Raw genomic sequence first — 27,395 nt, 5'->3', positions numbered from 1 at the left:
GAATGAGACATTGAAAAGATTTATTTTAACTGTTTTTATGAGAAGGCTCCAGCTGAGGCTGAAGGCTTGAGGAACAATAGGTTTAATAATAGACAAATATCTAACATTTTCTTCATATCTAGGAAAGTGATGGCTTGGCCCATGACTGGCAGCACTAGTGTTTTAGATATATGAGTTACAGATCCTTTCTTGTATAGTAATAGAACTGTAATTCCCTGACTGTCATTATTCTGAAGTGTTTTTCAAATGCAACAATCAATATTTCACCAGTGCTCTGAGCCCCTCAGCATGAAATATTTCTGTATATCCTACAAGTATTTAATCTGTGTCTTCAGAAATCTTGTTTCCTCCTCAAAAATGTAAGCCATGGTTGACTAATGGTTTACTAATGTTGTGAATCACTTAAAACCACAGATGGCTTTATATACACCAGTGAGGTTTCTTTTAAATGGGAGGCTGAATAATAGCTTCTCCAGTTGCTGCTAGCAAATGTAGTGACAAGAACACCCAGAAAAATCATCCTTAAAGGTGGGCATTTCCCTGACTCTGGCTGAAAGGGGGCTGCTGAGTGCAACACTTGGCTTGTTTGGTTTAGAAAAAGCAGGAAGGCTGAGTGAGGTGGTTTTATCTTTCAATGCAGTGCTAGCTTTGGCTGCCAAGTATCTAGTGGGGAACAGGAGGGTAAATGCAACATAGGATGAAAGCCACCAAAGCCCTATTTGCAGAGGAGATAGAATGGCCTTGCACTCTTATTCATGGGGAGTCCACCATAGTCATACTGAGATACATCTTTCCTAGTGAGGGCTGTGTACCTTTCCAGTATAAAGGTTCAGTTCTATTTGTGGGAAGGCTTTAAAAAATGATTGACTAAATAAAAAACATTTAGTTTTGTCTGCCCTGCATAAAAGAGACAGGACTTGAGTGCCTGGATTGTATTGGGAATATTGTCCCATGCCTGAGAGTACCAATCTCCATATGCAAGCCCTTGGGCAAGCTGAGGAGATGGCAGACCTACGTGCAGCCACATCCAGCCATAGTCTGCAGTGGCTCTCCATGCTGAGTGATGCCTGTGTGACCCTTCAGTCAACAAAGTCATTCCAGAAGTTAGAAATCCCATCTTTCCTGATAGAACTTCTCTTGTTTGGTAGCTTTTGACTATGAGCTTGCTGAGGTTAAATCCTAATCCATTATTCAGACCCTGCCAGAGCTTTCATTCATGATGACTCTTGTGCCCTTGTTTGGGGAGAAGATTTCTTCCGTGTATTCATTTTAATTCAGCACAAGTTAAAAGATGTCTGAAGAAATGGGAATTGGAGTGTCCATGTTCCTACATAAAACAATGCTGAATCTAGATATCCAAACAGAGTGTTTTAAAACAGTAACAGGCCCCACTTTCAGGAGTTTACTTCTCCTATGGAAATAATTTTTGCTAATGGCATGATAGGTTATATTTAGACACCAATTAAAGGAGCACATTCATGCCAAGATGGAAATTGACCCAGACTTAGGAAGAAGCTTTCCTTCACATTAAACTAAAATAAGAAAATGTCAAGCTTTAGCAGCCTCTTTTCTTTGCTCTCTCTGGGGCTGGTTATAAAACCTGGAACACTTAATCCTGGAGTGTCAAAGCCACCAGAATAGGATCAGTCATTTCTAGAAAACCCAGATGATTTACATGCTTTTTAGAGGTTGGTTAAAATGTATTTATGTGTAAAATGTCCCAAATGTGTTTATCCATTGCCCTTAATGCATATTTCTTACTTGAATTTCTTTTGACCTTTGGCCTTCCAGTTCCCTTTAAATTGCAGTGTGTCACTATGTTACTTTACATGCAAAGTGAACTGCATGGAACACAATTTTGTCTTTCACAAAATTTACCATTTCATACAACAACCCATTTAAAAGTGAATTCAATATCCAGTAGATTTTCATCCCATGCATATCAGAGATTATCAAGATTTTTATTAAACAAAACCAGAATCTTTGACTCCCAGATCACGAATTTCAGTGTAAGTTGTAACATTAATTAAAGGGAGCAGGATTGAAGCCTTGAGCTTCCCTAAAAACCCCACACTGGAAAGATTGATTTTAAACTCAGAGCAAATTAAGTACTGGGGAGAGAGTACAGAGAAAGAAAAGAGAAATTATTTTGTATTATTATATTTCTCATGCCCATAGTGAGTGGCTTATGTCTCTGTAGTAAAGATATTTTCTCTGCAATTGTTACCATCTTTAAATTAATTGTTGTAGGGAATTAAATGGGTTTTGTTTTGTAAGATTGTTCTGACAACCACAGGGTGAATTTGATGAGGGAAGCTGAAATTTTAAAAGATTTCTTGGAATATGTCAGCCAAACCAGAAATTTCTGAAGAGTTTACTAAGTTTAATGCAGAGGAAGGCTTGGACTCTGAAATAGGATGGAAGGAAAATCCTGAGGAATGCTCACGTGGGCTTTGCTCTGATCAAACCCAGGAAATTTCAAACTGTGTTGTGAACAGACACTCAGAAAAGCTAGCAAGGATCAATGAAAATTCTTCAAGAGAGGAAGTGGTTTTTTTTTTCCCCCTTGAATTAAAATGTCCCATTCTGAATATGGCAGAGCAGGATCATTTTAATAATGGCAGCCTCTTTTCTCAGGGTTCTTCCAAAAAAGAAATTCTACTCAAATCTCAGATTTATAAAGGCAAAGTGTCATAGAATAGTTTAACTTAGAAGTAATCTTAAAGACCATCTAGTTCCAACCCCTGCTTCCATGGGCATGAATACCTCCTGCTAGACCAGGTTGCTCAAAGCCTCATCCAAACTGGTCTTAAATACTTCCAGGGATGAGGCATCCACAGCTTCTCTGGACAACCCATTCCAATGTCTCAGTACCTTCATAGTGAAGAACTTAGTCCTAATTATAGAATCATAGAATAGTTTGGGTTGAAGGGGACATCTAAAGGTCATCTAGTCCAACCTCCTAATGTCCAATCTAAATCTACCCTGCTCTATTTTAAAACTATTGCACTTTATCCTGTCACCACAGGCCCTCACAAGTGTTTCATTTGAACTGGACTGTGTTTTCCAAAGAACATTACATATTTTCCCTTTCAGTCTCATTTTGGGCATCTGAACTGGGTTTTGGAATTGCTCAGTGTGAGCCATTACCCCTTTTCCTCCTCTGTTTGGTTGCACATTATCTCCCATTTAATGTTGAAAGCAAAAAAGAAAGAAAGAAACCAAGAAAATTTGCTGTTGGTGAGGCAAAATTAATGGCACTTTGGGTGTTTCCATGAAAGCAATGTGACATGACAAATCTTAAGAAGCTCATTGAATACTATTAATATTTATGATGCACTCAAGAAAACAGCTATTGTGTGCCACATCCATCAAAGATAAGAATTGTATTCAACTCTGTTGGATGATAAACACTGAATGACAATAGCTAGAGATTATATGAGGGATTTCATACTCATGTTTTATGCCTGCTTGAGTAAAAGCACCATGTTATTCCACTGTGAACCAATAATTTTCTTTCATGAAATTAGATACACTCGCTGATAGTTGTTGTGCAACTACAGTCCAAAACATTAGTGTGTATGCAGGGAGTGCTGATGCCAAGGGGTTCTGAGATCCTGTTGCTAGCTACTCAGGAGTGGGTCCTAAAGGCAGCATTTTCTGCTAGCCCTCGTACTGGAAATCACTCTGAAGCTTACCAGATTGCATTGATTGGATCACATATTGCCAGTTGTTTGCAGTTTGGATGAATGCTGATGATTACCCCATGAAACAAAGGCCTTTCCAGCACAGTAAGCTGGCTTTTCATATCCCTTGTTTCTCTTAAAAAATTTCCATCTTTCCATCACCAGGAATGCTGCAGAATTGCCTGTGCCATGGGAATGCCTGCCCTGATCCCATACCAGCATCTGCCTTCAGATAATGTACCCACAAATGTCCTAAGTCTGGCACTGCTTTTCTTCATTGTCATTGCTGTAAAATGCAGTTCTGGAACTAATTTATGATCATTCAGGCAAGCAACTGCTGGGGAGAGATAAAGGGGACATCTCTCCCTACTCTTGCTCTTAAACACTGTACATCTCCTCCCTGGCAAGCTGCAGGGCCTCGTCCTCCCCCGCTCCCAGCTGATCTGTGTCTGCTGCTGTGATTAATCCCTTTGACACAGAGGCTGTGTGCATTGCCACTTCCACGTTCCTTCTGCCCTGCCTTCTTATTAAAAGTGTACTGCTGTGGAGATAATGCTCTGGAGATATTTCTTGTTGAAAATCAGACTAATGATGCCTGAATTCTGCTCTGCACAGCCCTGCCTTTGGAAAGAAACCAGTTCAGAGTTGATTGACAAATACCTGTAACATCTTTGGTCAGGTGTTTCTCAATAAAGCTGTGTTTGCAAGAGTTAAAATGCTGTTCCTGCATTAAGGATAGGAGGACATCCAGGGATGCCTGAAGCCAGAGCGATCTCGAGTCTCTTTCATCCGTGTGGAGAGTTACTATGCTTAGAAAACCTTCTCCAAGGATGCACAGACTGTAAATTCTTGTTAGAACTAAGTGGTTCCAATAATAAATGTGCAGAGGAAAATGCTAAAAGGTGCTCTTCTGCTGAGCTGATGGGGCTGTGCTGCCTCTGGAGGGCTCTTTAGTTACTTCTCTTCCTTTAGATTTGCTTCTTCTGTCTTTATGAAAAATCTGCCAGTGGGAGTTTAGTGCAAGCTGATGGAGGGATCCCTTGATAGACTATCAAGAGTGGTAGGACTTCCTGCAGACCAGGAATAAGGACACAGTGAACCTCTTGACAACATGATTGCAAAAGGGGTGAGCTGAGCTAACCTGAAGTGATTTTGTGAGCAATATAGACCATTAACAGGACCCAGACAGGGAAATACAGTGTGCTGGAGGGATCTGTAAAGCTTTTACTTTGTCTACCTAAAATGAGACTCTTCTTGATCCTCAACAATTCCCCAATAATTTGGCTCATCTGACAATTTTTTTCAGAAGGCTCATTCTGGTTTTATTACCAATTAGTTAGCATTCTAGTCTTGGTCTACAGCTGATTAGCCAGTAATTTGAACTAAAGCCCTCATCAAAAGGGCATCATTTGCAAAACAGAAGAAATCTCAGAGATAATGAAATTACTGTTAATTAAATCAGCACATGAGTAGAATAGGCACACGTGGACAAAATGATGTTTGTTTTTGAGCTGTTCTGCTAGTTGAAGAGTAAGTCTTATTAGAACCATTTAATTGTCAGCCTGTGTTTGTAAGATGTACAGCAAGCTGAGTCCCTTTTGCATTAATTAATTTTGTATTGTGTATACATCTTGTGAGGGAAATACATAGTTCTTAACTTATGCTAACAGACCAAGTTCTTGCCAAACAGATGCTGTACTTTATTTCTTATGTACATGTTGCTCTGAAAGTTTCTCTTGTAAATGGTCATTTGTATTTAACACCACTCTTGTTTAAAGCTGGCACTGACCTTAATGTAGTTACTCCTGGTTTACATGGCCCCAGTATCAGTTAGGCAGAGGAATTATTTTAGATACAATTTCTATTTATTTATTTATCTATCTTAGTGATGAAAACAGCATCATAAGCAGGAACAGAGCAGCAGCCAGGGAGCTTTAGAAACTGTAATGTAGCCTATGAGAAGCTATTGTGTGTAAAGAAATTTGCTCCAAAGGTGTTTCAGCTTTACTGAAAATGCTAAACTACAGCTTTATTAACACGGTGCTTTGGGACAGCCTTGGAACAGTCTCTGTTGCTCAGTTCTGAAGTTCTTGAATTAGCAGTTTCACAACTCTGCCTCCCGTGGAGCTGGAAAGAAAAACTGCATTTTGCGCTTCTTGGCACTGGGCGTGTGAGCTCTTCCAAGATCATTTCAAGGCAGAAGACAGAGCTCCCTCAGGAGAGTGGCATGAGTGTCAGGGGTGGCAGAGCACAGCACTGATGAGGGTGGAGAGGAGCAGGCAATGTAAATTCCAGGTTATTTGAGAGGTAATAAATTCATCCCCTTCTGTGGCTAGGGCAAGAAATGGATCCAGCAAGTTTCAAGGGAGGATATGTTGGCATCATGCTGAAATCTGTGGTCAAGGACAGGGAGAAGCTAATTGAGTTTTGCAAGATCTTTGGGACCTTCTAATTCTGGGTTGGTAAATACATTGAAATGGCAAGAACCCTGATGTTCCAGCTGGCTTTCCACAGCTGGGAATACCACTGCCCAAAACCTCAGTGCCACCAGACCAATACTGGCATGGCTTCTGTAACTGTGTCTTGGGAGAGAGCCCAAATCTGCCCTTGAGTTCCTGCAGAGGAAGAACCTTGCCTTGACTTACATGCTGATCACAGCCAGTATTTGCTGTTGCTGCTTGTACAGTCTCCCAGTGGGTTGCTGTAAAGAGTAGAGGAAAAAGGTAGAGAATATAACCCCAAAATCACACTTCATTCAGCCCCCACTCCTACACATGCTCTTTCTCTTCCTGCTGTTGCCTTGTGGTCCAGAACAAGCTAATTCCTGTAGCATTGTCTTAGTTCTGTGAAAGAGAAGGAGCCACAAGAATTGAAGTTTAATGGGAAGAAAACATGAAGCCATTTGGACACTGCAGCTTTTTGGTGTGCCAGGCATGGGTTAACAGGCTGGATCTACTTCATGTGCCTAGAGATTTAAGTGACAAACAGAGCATTTGATCTCTGCTTCTCATTAGTGTGCCATTTCTTCCTTAAAGTATGGATATCAAAATGCATTTGATCTTCTGCAGAGTTGAAAACACTCATTGTTTCAGCCTCCATTTTGAAGCTCACCTAATGAAGAGCAAATTTCAAAGGGAAAAGTATGCCATTAAATTCTACATCAGAATAGGCAGCTGCAATGGTTATTTAGCTTTTTGGTTGCCAGCTCAGGCCTACCTTTGCCAGTTGAAAATCAGGAATGTTTACCATGTAATATTACTTGGTTTCTAGGGACCAGCAATTTATGGGAAAAGCAAAACTCCATCCCTGTGAAGAGTCAGAGCCCTGTGACTGTGGAGTACTGAGTCTCAGGGAATTTTGAGATGAGATTTTCAAGAGCATCTCATAGTTGGACTTCTGAAAGTTAAGACACCAGGAGTCACTTCATGGGATTTTTGCATGGACCTTATTGTTTAGGTCTGTTAGATATCCCTCTGCAAGTTGTGGTACTTACAAGAGAAGTGCATTTTCAGTGCAATTCCAGTGAATTTTGTGTTTCACTCAACCCATTTATACAGAAAAAAGGACAGGGCACAGTGGCTCTGTGATAGTGGTCAGCAGAAGCTCAACTGCCTCGTGGTATTCAGATTCCTGAGCTGTTTCCCCAGCACCCCTAAAGAGCATCCTTCAGGGTGGTAGGTTGCAGGAGCTTCCTGATGGGGACAGTGCTGAGAAGGGAAAAGGGAGTGTATCTTACATGGTGCTGGGAAAAATCTTCTAGTGAATCAATGATGTTGTAGAGGTTTTAAAAGAGTACATATCTTAGGATGGTGAGGAGAGACACAAATACCTGCTTGCATTGCATCCAAATCACACATTTTTCCAGTGTTCCCCCACTGCAGCTATTGTTTATTGGGTTTTCCTTTTGCTTGTGGGCTTTTAAGCTCACAAGTGAACATGATATACTTCCCACATCATCTCTAGTTTCTGGACTGTGAGGAGCAGCCTTTTCTCAGTCCCGCATTTTGAACCTTTCCTACTCAACTCAGATAAGAAATGGGTATAACTGTCATGGTTATACTGTTATAACTGTCATGAATGGAACAAAAATAGAAATGGGTAGTCAGGTTGGATGTTAGGAAGAAGTTCTTCACCAGAGGGTGCTGAGACACTGGAACAGGTTGCCCAGGGAGGTGGTAGAAGCCTCATCCCTGGAGGTGTTTAAGACCAGGCTGGGTGTGTTTCTGAGCAACCTGATATAGTGTGAGGTGTCCCTGCTCATGGCAGAGGGGTCGGAGCTATATCATCCTTGAGGTCCCTTCCAACCCTAACAATTTGATGATTCTATGATTCTATAGTTAGGGCTTGGTGGGGGGGAGACCTGGGACCCAGTTTCTCTTCCAGTTACTTTTCTAGATATTTATAATACACATAGGTACCGAGGGACATTAGTAGCTCAGCTTAAAAGGAGCCTGTGCAAGGATTTTTGCTGAGGTATTTGCACAACAAGTAAGTCCTTTAATAAAACCACAGCTGCATTGGAAGCTCCCACCAAACCTTCAGCTCTCCTGAGGACTGGTGGTGTTCAGCAGCAGCTTCAGTGAACAGGTAGTTTAAAATAAATAAATAAATAAATGAAGTGTGTTTGAAATCTGCAGCAGAGGTAGAAATGTGGTGACAAATTCACTGAAACATGTGCATGCTTGAGCTTTTATAGACCACCACCAAACAAAAATTACCATTCACAAAGCCTCAGATTTATCAGTTATTTTCAGTTGTAAACTTGCCTTTTAAAATATAGAAATAGTTATTGCTGGTGTGTGTTGCATAAGTTGTTTTCTTAATACATAACCTAAGCAACAAAATGAGCTGCAAACTGGCTTTTGTGTGGGCTTTGTTATCGTTTTGGTTTGCTTTGTTATCGTTTTATTTTGCTTTGTTTTGGTTTTGTTAATGTGAGAGCACATTTTGCATTGCTGCTAGTTACATGAGTAGCTGCTCAAGAAAAGAGCCACAATCCCAATGGTCTCCTTCACTTGTATCCCATAATGGGAATTTCAAACCACATCCATAGCCTATATCCTACGAGATGAAATTTCAAACCACAAGTTCGAATAGCTTTGTTTGGTATCACAGTATCACAGTATCACAGTATAACTTAGGTTGGAAAGGACCTCGAGGATCATCGAGTCCAACCTATCAACACAGACCCCATGACTAGACCATGGCACCAAGTGCCACGTCCAATCGCCTCTTGAACGCCTCCAGGGACGATGACTCAACCACCTCCCTGGGCAACCCATTCCAATGACGAATGACTCGCTCGGTGAAGAACTTCCTCCTCACCTCAAGTCTAAACCTTCCCTGGTGCAGCTTGAGACTGTGTCCCCTTGTTCTGGTGCTGGTTGCCTGGGAGAAGAGACCAACCCCTTCCTGGCTACAACCACCTTTCAGGTAGTTGTAGAGGGCAATGAGGTCACCCCTGAGCCTCCTCTTCTCCAGGCTAAACAATCCCAGCTCCCTCAGCCTCTCCTCACAGGGCTTGTGCTCAAGGCCTCTCCCCAGCCTTGTTGCCCTTCTCTGAACACATTCAAGTGTCTCGATGTCCTTAAACTGAGGGGCCCAGGCTCAGGCTCAGGATTGTTCACAGGAAACAGCTCTGATAAATGAGGACGTTTTCGGGTTTTCCATGGTCATGATCAATTCACAAAGAGGAAAAAATGAATGCAAAATTAATCAGATAAATTATTCATTGTACTCACTCAACTATAGCTAACAGTGAATTGTCTAGACAGTAATTACTAATTTTTAACCTATGCATATTCACATAACACTGTTGTGTGAATAGCTTCAGTATACAGTAGCTTGAGAGAATAGTAATGGATGTAAGTCAACCAGCAGGCCATTTTAATTGGGAAATTATATTGGATTTTTCTATTGAACTTCCATAAACCATTACATAAATATTAGATCTTCTCAATGTTTTCCTCCAGTTGAACATATAGGCACATGGAGTTCTCTGCTAATTTGATCACTGGGTAAGCAGACTTTTCTTTTTTTCTTTCTTTTTTTTTTAATTCCTCTGTAAAATTCTCCCTGAAACCATCAAGCTTAGGATGCAGCAAGAATCCACAAGGAGTCTGATGCAATAACGCTTTCCATTTCAGTGATGATTTTCCACTGCCTGGTTTGTATGGCTTCTTCAGGAGGGCTTATCATAGTATCATAGTATCATTCAGGGTTGGAAGGGACCACAAGGATCATCTAGTTCCAACCCCCCTGCCATGGGCAGGGACACCCCACACTAGATCAGGCTGGACAGAGCCTCATCCAGCCTGCTCTTAACCACCTCCAAGGACGGGGCCTCGACCACCTCCCTGGACAACCCATTCCAGGGCTTCACCACTCTCATGGTGAAGAACCTCCTCCTCACATCTAGCCTGAATCTCCCCACCTCCCACTTCATTCCATTCCCCCTAGTCCTATCACTACCTGAGATCCTATCTATGTGTTTCACTTTACTGGTGTGCTATAGTGTACTCCTGACAGAGCAAGGTAGAGTAGCTTTAGTCCTTTCACTTTATTGCTATGGCAAAAAGTCAAGACTTTGAGGGGATTCCCTTTGTTTCCTAGGCAATGCAAAACCTCTGCAGTGATGGATCTCACCTCCTGCTTAGCCACCAGCTGTCTGAGCGTTGTGGTTGCTGGGATTTGCGTAGTGGAGCTAGTGCTTGAGAGAGGACCTCAGAACAGTTTCATACCTGGCCACAGCTGTCGGCAAATCCATGGTCCTGTAGGTTGGTTAGCACTCAGCAGTAGCACAGATCTATGTGACTGATGGCCAGTTTTGTGTGTGTGGCAGTGAAGAAAACAGGGGTTTATGTGCATTCAACTTTTTATTGCAGAAACTTCTTTTGCTGTTGCAGTTAGTTAGAGGAGAGTTAGAGGGAAAATAAAGCAGAAAATCATAATCTTGAATGGATTTGCTTTTTAAGCATGTTGGTATTTCTGCAGTGCTCAACTGCTCTGAGTTTCACAGATTGCATCAGGTTGGAAGGGACTCTCAAAGGTCATCTTCTCCAGCCCCCTTGAAGTGGGCAGGAACACCTCCAACTAGATCAGGCTGCCCAGGGCCACATCAAGGCTGATCTTGAATGTCTCCAGAGACAGGGCCTCAACCACATCCCTGGGCATCCTGTTCCAGTACTTTACCACTCTTATTGTAAAGAACTTCCTCGTAATGTCCAAGCTAAATCTACCCTACTCCAGTTTGGAAACCATTGACTCTCACCCTATCACTACAAGCCCTTCTAATCAGTCCTTTCCCAGTCTTCATGTAGGTCCCCTTCAGATACTGAAATGTAGGTATAAGGTATACTCAGAGCCTTCTGTTCTCCAGGATGGACAGCCCCAATCTATTCAGCCTGATCCTGAGTTGATCAGAAATTGTTATTCTTAAAGCTCTTTCATTTCACTTAGGGTAACTCACCTTAGGAGGAATATAGCAGGAAACACAGGCAAACGATTGGAAATGATGCAGAAGCTAGGACATGGTAAAAGACTATTTGCATAAAAATTTGGTTTTGTGTATATCAATTTAAGCTGCATCCTCGAGGTATGGTTTATAGAGAAGTAAATTAAACACTAAGCACGTGTAGCTTCCATTAAAGCTAACACAAGCTCTGATTCTGACTTCCTGTGTGCTTAATGATATCAATTTGATTTGGTATTTAATTGCAGTAATTTAATTAATGGTTCTGTAAATAAAAAGGCTATGTTCTGTCCTCCTACACACAGAGATATGCACAGCAAGCAGCTTTAGTGGCTCCTCTGAGACTTAAATTTATGTCTCTTGGAGCAGAATTTAACCCTAAGGATGTATGATAAAAAGCCCAAATCCCAGAATAACACTGTGATGGTGTTTGCATTGGAAATGTTACAGTACTAGTTCAAGCTTGTAGGAAGAGAGAGGCATTTAAAAGCCAAACCTATAGATTCCTCCCTCATACTTGTCAATAGATTAGGTCATGGAATCACTTCTTTGTATAATATGATTGAATTAAGTAGTGTACAAAGACTTAGTTATTAATCAAAGTGTTATAAATTGTTATTAAAGTTCTTACAGAATCCTATTGGCCCAGTGGGCTACTCAGAAGCCAGACCTTATAAGTGTTTATTACCCTTCTGTCTGATGTGCCTATAACCTTCTCTAACACATGCTACGCATGTCTGTTGCACACTTAAAATGCCTATTAAATATTGATTAGTCTCCCTTATAATCCATTTATAAATAGAAGCATGTAATATAAATGCAACCTCAAATCATTAAGGCTACATGGTGTGCAAGTTAATAGTAGCAGTCTTGAGGAGTTAGGGAGGGTGGGAATTATGGGAAGTGCATTCATAAACTATTTGCTTAGTACAAAATAGTGGAGCTCCTGTTTAAGTCAGGGATTTCCCACAGCAGCCACTGAAGATATTGCTCTTTAAAAATCTCTTTATGAACCAGGTGTGACATGATGCAGCTTCAGACCTACCATATAAACTGAACTCTGTGGGTTGGTGGGTTTTTGTGATTGTTGATTTGTTTTGTTTGGTTGGTTCTTTTGGGGGGGTGTTTGGGATAGAGTACAGCTGTGTAAGCTACAACTCCAAATGTTTATGTAAAGGAGAAGCATCCTGTCTTCATGTATGGAAAAGATGTCCACCTTTCCTGGGCTTGGTGCTGTGAAATGCATAGGTATTCTGCTGGTGTTAATGACCTTCAACAAGTTCTCTATAATAAATCTCAGCCAGCTGTTTCTGAATCAGCCCCTGAACTGAACTGAATTAAGCTAAGTAGCATCCCACTTCAGCATAATTGCCTGCTGTTAAGCCTGAAAGTAAATCACATTTATATCCCTTCAAGTCCATACCTGATAGAAGTGAGATCTGAATTTGCCTTGCCCTGAGTTTGTGTTGCCATTTAGATTGGTGCCTAACAGGGACTTCAAAAGTAGGTTTTATTTTGGCAGTGGCATTTGACCCCTAAGGATAGACCAGATTTGTTTGTACCTCTCTTCCATTGTAGTTAACAGGATAGTTAGGCAACAGCCAGCTCTGTTCCAAAGTCTGTACTCTAGAAACCTTTAAAAGGGGAGGATGACAAGTCCAACAGCTCAGCCGCTCCAGCAATCCACAGTCCTTTTTGTTATGCAAAGGGAAAAAGATCAAATGGATGGAAACAACAATAAAGCAGCAATGATTCAAAGTGCTTTCTTTCAAAACATCTCTTGCAGTTTCCAGCTGCCTCTCTATGTTACATCAGCCTTCTCAGATAAACAGCAGCACTGGTCAGATTCGTACTTTGCTTTTGGAGTTTTCACTCCTTAGTGTCTGTACCTGACCTCCAGCTTCTAAAAATCCAACAATTAAGCAAATTCCAAAGAGGATTACAATTGAGAATCAGAGGGTATAAATGTGATTTAGCATGCAGTGCTGAGCATGACAAATCATTTTTGTGCTGAGGCCTTACTTTCTCTGAAAGGAGTTTCATTTAGAAACACAGAACAGATTGAGTGTGTTCCAGTGCCAAGAGTCAGGTGCAGCCACGCTGCTTCTGCAGATTGGCTCTTCTGAGGCTTATAGAGGCTGTAAGGTTTCAGGCCAAAGTACCATCATTTGTTGTCAGCTTTCTTTGCCTTAGAAGGAAAAACAGAGACATGCAGGTAGAAAGCAAACTCCTAGGTTTTTTCCTTCTCTTTGGAAGAGCTTGACTGAAAGCATCGTTTTGTAGAGGGAAAGCACAAGGACATTGCAAGGTGGCTTGAAGAGAGAGCTGTTGATGCAAAAAGGTTCCAAAACATATGTCTAAGTGTACAATGGAAGGGAAAGGTTTCTTGAATGTTTTCCTACCATGAGTTGCTCTGTGATAAGTTTGCCTTAATCTTTCACTACTACAGAAGCTGGCTAGTCTTTCATTGAGAAACGAAGAAATCTTTCACATCATAGAAGAGTATTAATAGAATGCACGTGTGTGTTTGCATGTGTCTGTGTACTGAGTTGCCTTGGAAACAAGGGGAGAGAGCACCATGAACCAGAACATGTTTTCCATTTAAGGAACACTTGTGCTATTGTAAAACCACATTCAAAAATAATCAAATTCATTCATCCATTCTGTAAGCATCTTGCAACAGACAGCAGTGTGCAGCGTGAGTGTGTGGATCCCATGTAAAGATGACAGAAAGCCACTCGACTTTGGGCTTGAGCATATTGTTGAACAAATGGGTTGACATTGGTGAAGTTGCTAATAGAGTGGAAAGGAAATGCATGCAAATTATAGACAACTTTGGCAATGCTCCAGGTGTACATTAAAGTTACTAAGATACGAAATAGACATGGAGTATTCACACTGCAAAACAAAGTGGAGGAGTTTACCTTACACATAAGAACAGCTGCTTCAGCATATTGGCCTCAAAGACAGTATGTTGAAACAGCTGTCCAAGTGCTATGGAGGTTAATCTACTTAATTAATCATTGAGTAGTTTTCCCTCAATTTATGATAATATTCATTCTGTTCCTTATGGGCGTGTGAACGAAATATTAAACATAAAGTTTTAGTCGTCAGTGAAATGCATGTCAGAAAAGTTTGTGTGAGAAGAAAATCTGTCTTCAAACTGACATGGAGTCTTGGAGAGAGAAACAGGATATCCAGATAGATATCCAGATGATGATCTCAGCAGCTAACTTATGGTGGGTTTTTAAAACAAATTTCAGAGGAGAATAACGAGCGAAATTCATCTGTGAGACACGAGTAGCCTGGACTTTTGCATGAAGTTCTGTGAAATATGTGAGCAAGGACATCCTCTGTTGGCTGTTTCTTAGTCATCTAGGAGCTTCCACCTTGAATGAGGTGCAAGCTGCAATTTCCTGGGGTTTAACCCAAAACTCTTTAGGCTGCAGTGTGGAAGTGCAAAACAGCTGAGCCATTTTTGTGTATGAGAAATAGCTGAGGGCTGTCATTGTGGACACTGCATGGCAGTCTTAGTTGTGCTGCTCTGGTGTATATGGAAGTGTGATGTTCAGTGTCAGGTGCAGGGCAGAATGGTGCTTTCCTCACTGCCCACCCAAGAGCCCCTGGGAGCACCAGGAAGTTTTGTGTCAGCCCCCTTCATGTCACATTCCTGAGGTGAAAATGAGAGAGATGCTCTACAATTAATACTGGGCGGTTGGTATGATGGTAAAAATAATCTGCATGAGACCTAGACCTGGAGAGAGGTGTGTTGTCAGGTGTGTTGTACTTTGAATGCTGTGCACACACAGAAAGGCTGCTTCTCCCACCTCACCTGCACTGTTTTGCAACATTTTACGAATGAAGTCCTAGAATCTTGGACATCTTCTGCATATTCACTGCCATCACGTTGCAGACAGCCACTGTCAGAAGAATCCCCTGGCAATCTATTTGACCAGAAATAGATACAATTTGAACATAATTCCCAACCTTTCTAAATATCACTGCACATGTGAAAATAACAAAATCTTTATAGATCTTATCCCAGTCCACACAACATGTCAATTTTTTTTAATCAAATGCAAGGTTTCTGGCATTGTTTCCCCCAAGAGACCATGCAGAATAAGTGGGAAAAGTTGTCATAAAAGCTGGTGAAATACAGACTCCAGCAGCCACAGAGAGCTATGCTTAATGGGTTCTAAAGTCTTTTCCTCTGCACTAATTTTCCCAGACTCTAAGTTTATTCCCCTCTGGACTGAATAGCAATACATGCTGGAATGAAGTGTTTTAGATTGAAAGTGTTTTTACGAGATTATTGGCTAAGAAAAGGGGGGAAAAAATCCCAACAAACCCAACCAAAGCAGAAATGCTGCTGCAGAGAAAGAAGCTGCTGCAAGGCACGTCTGCCTGGAGACAGTGCTGTCAGATGGCTGCCTTGTGAAATGCTTCTGCTTAACGTGCTCATGGTTGATTCTCTCTGAGGCTGTTGCTGTTTCTCAGCCTCATCAGTGACGCAGCCCAGCATTACCTGGCCAGAAAACTTGCACATCATCTTCTTTTCAACTCCTGACCTGTGTCATTAAGAAGAAGTAACTTTGTAGTTTTATTCTGCATTGTTCTCCAACACAGTGTTGGTCAGGTGGCAGGGTTTAATTACAACAATAAACCAACAACAGCTTGCACAATTGCCTTCATTAACAAAGAGGAAGAAAAACAGTGTTCAAATGCTGGGCACTGCTACATTTAAGAGGTTGCTGCCTTTGGGCAGTCAAATGTCAAAGTCAGGTAACAAAAACTAAAAAACAAATAGGAGGATAGGTCGGATGTCCTAGCTGTGGTCCTGTGACTCTAGGTGTTGGGCACTGGTTGACCACTTTGTATCATATTGGCCATGAAAAGAACAAACATTTGTCCTTCAAGACTAATGTGCAGCAAAGCAGGAGAATGTGATGTGAATTTTTTGATCATATTTCCCTTCTTTTTCTTACATGTTGCCTTCTGGCAACAATTTTTGAGCTATTGGAAAGTGATGAAGTTGCATGAGAGCAAAGATGTATCGGAACACAGGCTTTGTTTCAAGGTCCAATTTATCCATCCCTCTTGCTTAAAAAATATGACATTTCAGTAGTGAGATATTTCACTTGCCATGTTCTCACTAAGGTATGTAGACTGTCTTGTTCCCAGACCCAGGTTCAAGGTTTCCAGGTTAATACCCTTGCCTAGATTTTGTATTCATATCTCCATGGCATAGATTTAAGCACCAAAATGCTTCATTTATGAAATGGCAGTGGCTTTTATGCCTAAAGGGTTGTCCATCAAAAAGCTAAGTGAATACTGAGGATGTGCTGAGACAGTGTGACAATGGGAGATGTTCCACCTCCGGTCCTCAACTACCTGTGAGGTTACAACACCTGCAGAGCTGAACTTCCTTTGCTACACTGATATTTGTATTCTTATGAAGTAGGTGTAAAACATTAGTGATGTTTGAATGAGAGAGTTTATAATTAGATTTATGTAAGATCCTCCTTCTTGGAAGAATACTTCAAAAACAAAATGTGGGAAGTACTGGCTCACATCTGTGCCATGTGAGTGCATTTCAACCACCAAGAAGGTGACAAGTCATCAGAGAGGAAGAATGTGATTGAGTACCTCAAGGTGTAATAAAAGAAGGGAAAGAGCTGAAATTATAAGGAGAAATGGAAGGTGAGGAGAGCTTGCTGTTTTCTGTGAGGTAATTGTATAGGGATGCTTTCAACTGAAAGCACTTTTGAGCTGGAAGTCTGTGTTACATTTATGAAGGTCTTTAGGTGCAACACTTTTTTCCTTCTTTGTCAATACTTTGCTAAAATGATGTGTCAAAATGTCAGAGAACCTTATCTTTTCCTAAGCTGTGTCTCCTGTAAAAAGCATCTTCCCCTGTATTGGTCATTCCATTTTGCAGGAGCAAGAGGACCCCATCATCTGCAGAGCAAGAAGGAATATGGCATTAGACCTGACCTTCTCCTCACCTTACAACAGTAAACAATTTGAAATTGGTACTGTAAAAGAAGAAATAATGTATTATCATTTGGAAACCTGCCCATTTTTAGAGGAAAAGTAAAGAATTGAATAGTTAACACAGCCAATTTTAAGGAAGATACATTTCCTTAATGGAGGTGAATAGCAAATATTCATTCCATTTGAACAGTCCAGGTGTGGTGATCTAATTTCTCTTTGACTCAGGCTGTGTAATTTTGTATCTCACATTAAGTAAAATAGCAGCAAATGGGAGATGTTTCCCTCCACCAAGAGAGTTCTTGGAGATGAGTTCTTCAACGTGAATTGGGTAATTCTCTTCTTCCTCTCTTGCTGTACCTAGTTTTTCTTTCTGGAAGATTAGTATGTTTCTCGTTACTCATGGTATGACAGGTTGTAAAGAAACAGATCTTAAAGTTTGAATTTGAACAGTGTTTAAATGACTTCTAAAGGTTAATTATGAAGATAACACTGGAAGCAAAGAGGGAAGTCTTTTTTCATTTTCCTTAAGTCCTTCATTGTCTTGTGCTGAGATGGAAAACCAAGACAGCCACTACTTCCTATAGCTTACAAAGAGTTTTAAATGCAAAGTTTTAAAACTTGTCCTTACTCCTCAGCTCCAAACTCAGCCCAAAGAACCATTGTTAAAATTCTTTATCAAAGAAGTATGCTCTTGATAGATCCTTGCTTTCATAGAATAATGAGGAAGACCTTTGTCTGTTTACAGAATGCTTTTATTGAAAGCCAATAATACTGTCACTTTCCATTTCTAATCCTGAGAAACATGAATGTCATCCCCCCCCACCTCCGTGTCTGTTATCACCTTGCCCCAGTTCAAACCACCTGTGAGATGACATTGGAAGCCCTCTCAGAGTGCAATAGTTTCATTTGAAGAGGTATTCTGCCATTTTTTCTCAAGTGCCATCAGCTGTCTGTAACATTAGAGTGTATATTAATATACCATTATCTTTTTCCTCTCAAGAAAGGTGACAAAGCAATACCATATTTCTTTTCCATCCTTCCTTCCTTCCATACATCAGTCTGTCACTTGTTGCTTGATGTCTAGCCCTCTGTATTTCTTTCCAGCCACTGCTGAATTTCAGTTAGCCAACTGACAAATGAACTTCTCAATTCATTGCATACTCAGCATTTGCTTGTTGTGCAAAGAGGAAAGATGTGAGAATTGGTATTTAAACAGCACAGAACCAAGAGCCAGAAGGCAAGAAGTCTGAGTGTAACCCCTCAGAAAAAGGATGGACTTAGGACATTGGGAATATGGATTCAGTTTCTTGATCTGTCACTGGCCTGGTGGGATCTCTTCTACCTCAGTTATTTTAGCTGTGTAATGAACATAACTGTCCTGCTGTCCTTGGCAGAGCTGAGAGCTAGTTCTGGAGTACTGTGGAAAGACAAGATGCTATAAGGACTAATTTAAATAAATCATTCAATATGTAATTTTGAGAAGAGATGAAAAAGAGACAGGGGAAATGATGAAAAATTAAATAGCTTGATCCTGATTTCACAGGACTTTTACATTTGTGTAACTTCAAGGTCTTTATTAGAGTTGCTCCCCCTTGCACCAGTCTAACTGAGAGCAGAATCTAGACAGTCTATTTTTTTTTTGACTCACAGGCTCTTAAAGCATTCTTTAGTTTGAGGGACTGTGTCTCCTAAAAGCCAATGGTCTCTGGAAAAACACTGACGTTCTGAAAGCAGCGGCTCAGCTTTTGAAACACGGATGATATTGTCCTAGTCTGCAGGAAATAAATACCCCGCACAAGAGTTCACCAACAAATTCAATCATGACGACAAAAAGGAGATTTTAGCCTGAACTTTATAAAAGTTGAACAGAAAAAGGGAGAAATAAGGGGAGACAGAGAGGCATGCCAGCAAGGCAGCACTTCTGAAGAGGTACAAGGTGAACAGACTGAAAAATTAAAATCAAGAGCAAAATTCAAGCCAAGAAGTAGAGCAAGGAAGACCAAAACAGCAGCACTTAGATCAGTCAGAAGACTCAAAAGCTCACATCAAATACACCAGTATTCTTATCTGGGAAAAAGAAAATCACAATTTTTAATGCTAGGCTTTTCAAAAGAAAATTTCCTCCAAGTTGTCTTTGTTATGCTTTTTGATTTTTGGCAAGGAACTTCTTTGTTGGTTTGTTTGTTTGTTTTCTCTTCTGGTCAAAAAAGTTTCTGAGTTGTTCTAAACACAGGCAGGAGACATCTTCCATAGTGTTTGTTTAAGTAGAAGCAAAACCCTGAAGACTTGAATAGCAACACTTCACTCAAGTCAATCCATGACACAGTATAAGGATGAGCAATGTACAGTGGATGGATGCTACCAAAAATAAACCACCAGCAAGCTCTGAGTGTGTAAGGAGAGCAAAGGCTGATGTCCAGACTGGCTCCAGATATGATCTCTGCTTTTTATTGTCACTGCAGAAGGCAGCTTTATGAAGTGATGTGTACACTTTACATTGGACAGCAATTGAAGGCAAGCCCATGAAGTTACTTAAATAGGTAAAATAAGTAAGTACAGCAGTTCTGGGCCTGGCAGATAAGACAGATCGTCTTCAAGAAAAAAAGAAATAATACTTCTGTGGGTAAGGAGTGGCTCTTTCCTGACAGATCCATGTCTTTCGGAAAATGATATCCTTCTTTTGCAGAATAATGAGCATGAGCATCAAGTAGATCTCTCTGTTCCATTATAAACTCCATAATGTGCCTCTCCAGTATAGTTAATAAGTATATGCAGCTAACTCTGTCCAGAAACTGCAGTTCTTTGTTGAATTTACTTGGTACATTATGAACTCTGGAATTACACCAGTGTTTGGACTGTACTGAGGGAGAAGATATGAAATCCAGTTTTGAACTCCCTGTCTACTGAATGCTGGACAACTTCTTTGTATCAGGGAGTTTCAGAGGACTTTGCACAGTGTCACAGTCACTGTGTCTTGTATCTTTTTCTGCTCATAAATAGGTGTTCTTAAGCTTTACTTGCTCTGTGAATAGCTTAATGAAGCAAGTCACTCTGTCCAAAAGCAGAAAGAGAACCCACACTTAGCCGTGAGAGGCTGCTCCTGCAGGATGTTGTGAAGTCGTGTAGACATGCTCTAATTAATTTGTGCATTCTTCTATAGCATTAAACAGCTGTTATTACAGAAGGACATGGATTTCTGCCCAGGTAGCACTCATGGTAGAAGATGAGCACACAGATTGAGGCAGTAAACTCATGTGATACACAACCTTATGTTTCAGTGTCTGTGGTTTTGCACTTGTGAAACTGGAGCCTTTTCAAGCCAGCGAGTTGCCAGCTCTCCTGTTGCACTGGTGGCTTAGAATTTCCTCCAGAAAGCCCCCCTTCCAGCCTGCTCTGAAAGAAATAATGATAACTAGGAAGGGAATTAGAGATGAGTCTGAAAGAAATTCTTCAGAACAGCCATCTACAATATTGTTAAATATTATTAAGCCTATGGGACAAGGATGCAGAGCCAGACAATTATATCTTTGACTACTGTTGGTACTCAGATGAATCCAATGTTAGACTGGATGTTAGGAAACATTTTACATGGAAAGAGTGGTCAGGCATTGGAATGGGCTGCCCCAGGAGGGGGTTAAGTGACCAACCCTGGATGTGTTTAAAGGTTGTTTGGATGTGGTGCTTGGGGATATGGTTAAGGGGTGAACCTTGTACAGTAGGGTTATTGGTTGAAGTTGGTGATCCTGAGGATCTTTTCCAACCTGAATGTTTCTGTGACCCATAAAATAGACAAAGCATGGCCTCCTGAGATTTTCCTGTGGAAAATCAATACCTTTGAGGAGTGTTCATATTCTTATTTCTTTGCCCTGTGAAAAGAATCATTAGTGTATCAGTTTGTACTGAGGCTTAGGTCATTGCTCTTGAGTAGACAGCTCTACCCAGTTGGTATCCTCTTGAATTCAGGGGGTTATTGTTTGATGTCGGTTGGAGGTGACCCATAATTTTGTTGAGTCAGAAAGTGATTGTGTCTTTCTGGAATAAAAGGTGGGGGGAGGGCAAAAATCTATAAATGAACTTTGAAATTCTCAATATGCTTAAAAATGGTTTCCAATCCCTTGCACTTCAGAAGAACTGTGAAAAGTGTTTCAAATGAGTGCTCAGGTACTACACAGATCTCTAAATACAATGCAAATTCCAGTGTGAATGAGTGTCATGCTACCGTACTTTTAGGCCATCCTTAGGTTCTGTATTTCTCCATCCTGAAAGATCCTGAAACAGAAGCTGGGAGCTCTTGGTGTCTGTTCTATGTGCAGTCAGCTAAAATCAGATGGGTGATAGTTGCTCTTCAGCTGTAAGAATTTCCTTTCTGCCTCAGGTATGCCACTTCAGAGCAATGGTGTCATGATATTTAACACAGCAGGTTTGGAGTATAAACTCTACAGGGACATAATGGGCTGATGTGAAATAGCATGAGCCCAGATTCAGGAAAGGCCTTTTGCTCATGCAGAAGGCACTGGTACTTAGCTGAGGCAGTGGAGACTGCCTGACAGGTTGCAATTACTTCTGCCAAGTGCACAAGGCTGCATTCTGAACCCTTGCTTAATGGGGGCAGATCTGTTCTGAGTTATAAAAAAATAAAATAAAACTGCCTCAGGTCATAGATATGACAGTATCTGTGCTTCTAATCAGGTTTCACCTTCAGCAGCGGGGTTTGCTTTTTCATCCTACATAAACCTCAAAATGAACTGAATTTCCTTCATAAAAAGCCCCACAGAAATGGAATAAATCTCAGCTTTAGTTTCCATGAACTCCCAGACAGAATTACCACTCCAGCTGCTCACGCATGCCAGGTACACTCTGCTATGATAAGAGCTTCCTTCAGTATATCTGTGGCAAATAGACAAGTAATGAACCAAGATCCCGCTTTGGAGTCTCTGTATCATGCTTTTTTGTGCTCTAGCAAATTGTTTTTGCAGCACACACTAATACACATCCAGAATAATATTCAATTAGGCTAATGGTTGCTGCTTACATTGTTCTGTGAGACTGGTGATTAAGAACCTCCCTGTACAGTTCAGTCTCCAGTAATTAATTTCTCCTGCAGAATATATGCACCTGTCTGTTCCTCCTTTGGGATCTCTGTATGAAGTAAAGCTATGATGCTGGTGAGCAAAAGAGTTAAAGAATGACCTTTAACTTTGACACGGTAGCCTGCAGTACTTGTGATTTGCCATCTGTCATAACTGATCACTCCTAGAATTATATGGTGCATAGGAAGCTGGAATGAGGAAATAGCCAGAGGAAGGTTGGATCACAGGGTCACAGGATGTTAGGGGGTTGGAAGGGATCTCTGGAGATCATCAAGTCCAACTTCCAAGGAGGGGAGCAGGAGTGACTGTCTAGCAGCAGGTATGCTTGTCAGAGCAGGAGGACTCCTGTGTGGTTATACTTCAGACCTCACTCTGTCACCTGAAAACTTGGGAGTTGATTCCACAAGTGGCTCCATCAAAATGATGTTTGCAGAATAAGGAATTAGCTGTTGTTCAGCCCTTCATTAGGACTTGTAATATAATTCCTTTCATACTCACAGCCTCTCTAGACCTGAAGCAAGTCCTGGGCAGGCAGGATTGTCGTTCAGCCTACAAATAGCAAGCAGCACTCTTGCTAGTGCTACTCTGAGGTCTGGCTCCTTGGCATGAAGTAAACTGATTGCATGAATGTAGGGAGGAAACAGGGTCAGAAAACAATGTGAGCTCTTTGCAAAACTGTTCATTTTTCCTAATGATCCACAAACACGTAATCCCAGTTGTTTGTTCTCACCATTGGGTGACAAAATGGTTTATCTTACCTGATATAATGGTTGAAAATATAAATAGCTTTCTAGCAACCAGGCTTCATTAAAATGTATTGGAAGCCTAAAACAGTGCTCAGCTATGTGGGGGGAAAAGTACAGAATTGCTTTGGATTATAATAATTTCAGCAAAGCATCTAATTTATATATTAAGCTTGCTTAATGGACTTATATTGCCTTGCTCTTTGATCTAAGCAAAAGGTGATGAATAATTTATCCAATAAAAAACCCTCCCCTCGCCCAGCCCACACGTCACAATCTGCCCTATAATTTACATTTTTTGAAGGAATGCCTTTTCCAGGCAGGAGAACAGGTTCCTAAAGATTCCTTCTAATATTACAAATGTACTTTTGCAAGGTACACTCTGGGGAAAAAAAAATAATAATAATGAAGGAATGCAATTCTGCAGACAAATGTTTCAGCTCTCTACCTTCTTCACTGAAGACAATAACTTCAACTAAATGCCAAAAGGCATTTAGCTGTAGCATTTGTCAGTGGAATAGGGTTGGCTTTAGGTTTCCCTCCTGATTTACAATTGAGTGTTTATTGGGTTTACTGTACTGTAGCATGTTGTGTTAACCTCTGAAAAAACCCACATTCTAGCTTGTGCATTAATCACAAGGATGATATCTGTCATGATAAACTGGTTGGCGTGGGGATTTTGTGCTGTGCCAGACTTCATGGAAAGGATACTGGCTGCTCCCAGAGGGGCAGGGAAGATGTGCTGGTGGGTTTAGGCAGGGGTCTGAGTAACCTGTGTCCAGCTTCTGAAAGGCTTTCTTATGAGATGTATCATCTATTATTCCAAGCCTTTCATTTTTCAACCAGAAGAGGAGAGAAATACTTCATCAGGTCTGCTCACCCTAGCTGGATGAGCTGCCATAGAGCCACACACCAAAGGAGGACTTGGGTCAGTGTGGTTCTGTCTAAAGCCTAATTATTGGGAACTTTGTGCCTGGAGTTCCTCAGTTGCTTGGTGTCAGTTTCAGTCATCTCTCAGTAATCCTTGCTCCTGGCCGCATACATAGGTAACGTCAATGTAGTAATCACAGCTCTATCATGACTCTTGACATGCATTCACATTTCCCCCTGCCCCATTTGTCCAAAGCAATGAGTTTTCAAACATTTACTACGACTGTGTGCAGGGTTTATTCATATTTAAATAAAGCCATTATCCTGGCCTTGAGTTTCAGTAGTTTTCTGCTCTTCCTCTTGAGTATTTCTCTCAGTAGTGCCATCTAATCAGCTTTAGGTTTTAATTAAACAGCTGTCATTTGCTTCCTAGTTCTGTTGCGACCTGATGTTGTATTAAATTTTAATTTAGCCTAGGCTGGATAAGAAGTAGATTCCTTCAGACAACAAAGAAAGGCTATTAGCAGGTTACAGTTGTAATTAAGAAGAGCTCTGCTGAAGTGCTAATGCATTCAGGTACAGAAAAGGAGCTGAAGATAAACACGCACATAATTATCATTCAGGGATAACGCCTGCAATATGAATGTGTAGCTTCCACCCTGGCTGCTTGAATTGAAGGTTTTGGTCAAGATGTGACAGCTGAAACCCTTGACAAAAGATGTAAGAAGAGATTTCCAGTTTTTCACCTGGGACCTTGCAGGGTCATCACGTAGAGGTTTGTGCTGATTGTTCCTGGGTGTTGCTCCAGATGTTTCACTGATGCTGTGCCATGTGGGAGGACCTGCCTGTGTAAATCAAAATTATTACTCCTCTCTACATTTCAGATGCTGTCAGTAATAACCAGCACAGGTAACTTCAATTTGGCAACACTTTTCTTCTGCAGTAACTCCTACCACAGAAGTAGAAACCAAGCCTAACAGAGTTTAGCTGAAATGCTCTTACTTGCTGAAGATGCACTAAAAAAAGAGTCTGTTTATAAATCTAATGGGCAGTCAATTAGTTCAGTTCTGCTTTCATATTTCATCCTCGGATGAAATATATTTTCCCAGTCTATAAATAGCTCTTTACACAGCCAATTATACTTGTGTAACACCTGATCCAGGCATTGGGCATCTGAAATATTGATTTTTATAGCAGAATTGCTTACCAGAGAAGTGTAGGGCTTGGGAAGCAGCACCGGTTAATTAGCATGGTGGGTACCTGTGCACGCTGGGAAGGATGGAAGGTTCAGGACACTGCTGGTGTCCAGAGTAGGACAAGCATATTTCACAGTGCCCACAAATAGTGTAACCACCAGGTATCTTGTCTAAGATCTCTTCTCTCACGCTCATCTTCACGGGGAATTTACAAAAGGAAAACAAATGTCTATAAACTTTGCGTTATCCTTCAGAGCATCAAAGTCTGACTTCAGCCTGATAGCTAAGCAGCACTCAAGAGTTAAAAGGAGGCTAGAGGTTTTGTTTATCCTTTGTCACACATGAGAGTCAACACAAGGGTGATACAATGAGCAGTGCTAAAAACTAAGGGAGAATTTAGTTCAGGCCTGTTGTGAGCCTGGTTCCAAGTCCACCGTAGTCAAAAGAATCCTTTCGTCTGTGACTCAGTAGAGCTTTGGATCAGACTAATTGTGTACAAGTGCTGTCTGCCTCTGACATGTAGGAATGACACAGCTATGCTGAGAGCATTTGGAAGTAGAATTAGTCACTTGTTCCTTCTTGTGACCTTGGCAAAAGTACTGTTGCCCCTGATGCACTCTCTGTGATGACTCTGTGATGAAGAATGTCTTAGAAACAGCATACTTACAAACTGCTTCTTGGGAGCCCTTTGACACGGGACCACCGTGTCTTCATCAAGTATCTAGCACATGTTTATTCTGCAATGAGAGCTCAGGATTTCTGGGATATTTGCTCTTGGTTTGATGCAATATAGCCACCTCTTCTCTGGACATGTGGATGAAGCACTCTCAGGTTCCCTTTGTCTGTCTTATACAACCTCTTTTCACCTGAGGTGGCTCTAAATTTTTTCTTCCACAGGCATTGCATTTTCTTCTCAGTTTTTTCAAACCCCGGGCTTTGTAAAGGCTTTACACTTGTTCTTTCACACTTTCACTTTTGTCACATACTTCTCCTTTTCCTAGTGTCCTTCTCTCCTGGATGGCAGCTGGTTATATATGAGCCCATTCAGCATAAACAAAAACTAGACAGTTATTTACTGAGTAAAACATCTGGTTTGTGCCTCACAGAGAGCAGAACAAAGACAGTATATTTATTTCATGAGGTATTATTCATCTCTAGCATCTCTATTCAGGACAACACTTAAAAGCTTAAATCACATTGAAGACTAAGTGTCAAGTTAAGCACGTACTTTTAGTGCTGTTCTGAACAGAAATGGACTTAAGTAGCTGCTGAAATGCTTTTCTGGAACATGACTGCCCATAAAGCTCTAGTAGACTACATTAGTTAGCTGGCACTAGTGTTATTAGTCCTTCAACTCATTTAATTCAGGGTGCTTTTTGTAGAAGTTTCCCAATATTGATTAATAATACATCTTAGTTGCAAGTATTTATTGGTCTTCTCCAGCTGTCCTTAGCTTGTGGTCAATGCCCATTATTTTCTATCAATCTAGCTAGCAGACTGAAGCAAATGATAGTGAATATATCTTCCTATGCAAGCTGCCATCAGATTTTTCACTGAAAGCCATTTCATCTTCCACCAATTCTAATAATGGAAGTTGAAGTTAGATTAGTTTGAAGCAACTTTCTTTTCTTTCCTTTTTCTTTTCTTTTTCTTTCCTTTTTCTTTCCTTTTTCTTTCCTTTTTCTTTCCTTTTTCTTTTCTTTTTCTTTCCTTTTTCTTTCCTTTTTCTTTCCTTTTTCTTTCCTTTTTCTTTTCTTTTTCTTTTCTTTTTCTTTCCTTTTTCTTTTCTTTTTCTTTCCTTTTTCTTTCCTTTTTCTTTCCTTTTTCTTTCCTTTTTCTTTCCTTTTTCTTTTCTTTTTCTTTTCTTTTCTTTTTCTTCTCTTTTTCTTCTCTCCCCCCACCACCCCCCAACAAGCAAGCAATTAGTTTTATGGAAGGTGAAAAATGAAAAGTGGATTGATTCCAGGCAGTGTTTCCTATTGTATGTTTTTCAGAAAGCTGAGCTGAGGCTTTGTGAAAAATGCAGTTTGTTCCTGGCCCTGGCTGTGTGACAAGGTTTGGGCCTCCAGTAAGCACTGCTGAAGTGGAGACAAGCTGCTTTGTAGGCCTTTGGAGACTGTTCCCCTCCAGCCTGCACACCCCTGCATACCTGCTTACGCAAGGCAGGGACCTCTGTAGCAATCTGTAGTACTCATTTGGAGTAATTAATCAAACTGCAGCCACACTGAGACACAGAGGAAGGCTGTGCTAATGGAGTCATTAGAGTCCCAGCACTATGAATTCATCAGGATTAGAGATGAATGCAGTAAAACATCTCTAGGTGGGATTTTGATGGGGAAACATAA

The 27,395-nt window shown here is 40.9% G+C and overlaps 1 protein-coding gene across 1 annotated transcript in view; it reads left to right on the top strand.

Annotated features, from left to right (window-relative positions):
- TMEM132B (transmembrane protein 132B) overlaps positions 1-27,395 on the top strand; it is a 263,337-nt gene that overhangs the window by 190,628 nt on the left and 45,314 nt on the right. The gene's annotated exons all lie outside the window — the stretch shown is intronic.

Source organism: Melanerpes formicivorus, unplaced genomic scaffold (genome assembly GCF_026170545.1).
Source record: "Melanerpes formicivorus ecotype bairdi unplaced genomic scaffold, bMelFor1.0.p_v2 SCAF_36, whole genome shotgun sequence".
Lineage (NCBI taxonomy): Eukaryota > Metazoa > Chordata > Aves > Piciformes > Picidae > Melanerpes > Melanerpes formicivorus.
The sequence above is the reverse complement of the archived record's forward strand: the minus strand, read 5'-3'. Positions and strand labels throughout refer to the sequence as shown.